Source organism: Elephantulus edwardii, unplaced genomic scaffold (assembly GCF_000299155.1).
Source record: "Elephantulus edwardii isolate Elephantulus edwardi_28Jun2011 unplaced genomic scaffold, EleEdw1.0 scaffold00001, whole genome shotgun sequence".
In the NCBI taxonomy this organism is placed as follows: domain Eukaryota; kingdom Metazoa; phylum Chordata; class Mammalia; order Macroscelidea; family Macroscelididae; genus Elephantulus; species Elephantulus edwardii.
The window spans coordinates 43,961,069-43,962,331 of record NW_006399751.1 but is presented as its reverse complement, the minus strand read 5'-3'; positions in this window follow the sequence as shown (position 1 = coordinate 43,962,331).

Below are 1,263 nucleotides of genomic sequence, written 5' to 3'. Positions count from 1 at the left end.
AAGAGAAAGCCTTCAAAGAGAACAACTGACAGAGGAACTGCAGCAGTGGGTTCAAATGCAGCAGAGATGATAAGGATAGCACAGGACAGGATATGGTCCATATCTGTTGTTTATAGGGCCACCCCAAGTCATACTTAATGACACCTAACAACACTTCTTTGAAGGAGAGGGAATAAGGTTGGCACAAAGGAATTGTGAGAATAGAAAGTAATGCAAAGACATAATTACAGATAAACTTCAATCTGGAATTCTAATGAAGGAAAGTGGACCAAGTATGATTAAGAAGTTCAGTCAAAAATGGACTGACAAGGTTAATAAGTGAATAGAAGCTACACTCATAACTAATGATGAATGGAAAGTACTGAATATCTTTGGCGATCTGCTTCTGATCTGAGTCATGACAAAATACAAGGTAAAAAGCTAATATGCTACCAACAAGCTTTCTGTAAACATTGGGTATTCTTTTTCGGGTAAATTTTTAAACTTTATAGTAAAAATATGTAATGAAGATAAGTGCAGAAATGACATTTTCATATAACCTCAGAAACACCAAATGTCATCAATATTAAAGAACACAAAGATATAAGTATGTACCTATACACGCCAAAGTTCTTAAAATCTTAACTTTTATAGAAATAGCCTCAATACAATTTTGTATGTGAATGAGTATAGGATGCTGCAGGAACTTCTACCAAATTAAACATTTTTAGCATTTAATTTCAGTCCCTAATGAGTGCAGTTACCTCAAAATTAACTTCTTTCCTTTATTAACAGTTCTATTTGGCAATGTGCAATTATCACATTAGAAGTTAGATAAAGTAAAATTACATGATCTCAAAGGTTTTTAAATGAAATCTCAAACCTGTCTTAAGAAGCCTAAGCAATTTAGTTTAGGGAAGTCTCAAAAGACAGATATTTTTCTCCTATATCGTAGAAATCCCTTAAGAACCATTAAAAAAGAAAAAAAAAGATGATGTATATTATCAGGCGCTCTTATGGCCGAGTGGCAAGAAGCTGCACTGCAATCCCAAAGGCATATGGTTCAAATCCACCAGCTGCTCTGCAGGAGCTAGATGGGCAATCTCCTTCCATGAGATAAGCTGCCTCTGAAAACCTGCTGTAGGGTCAGCTATGAGTAGATTCAGACTCAATAGCACACACTATTACTGCCAATGAGTTGGAATCGGCTCTTTTTAGGTGAACAGTCAAACACACAGAGAAAGAACATTCCTTGCCTTTGTGCTACCTTTGCTAACTTTCAAT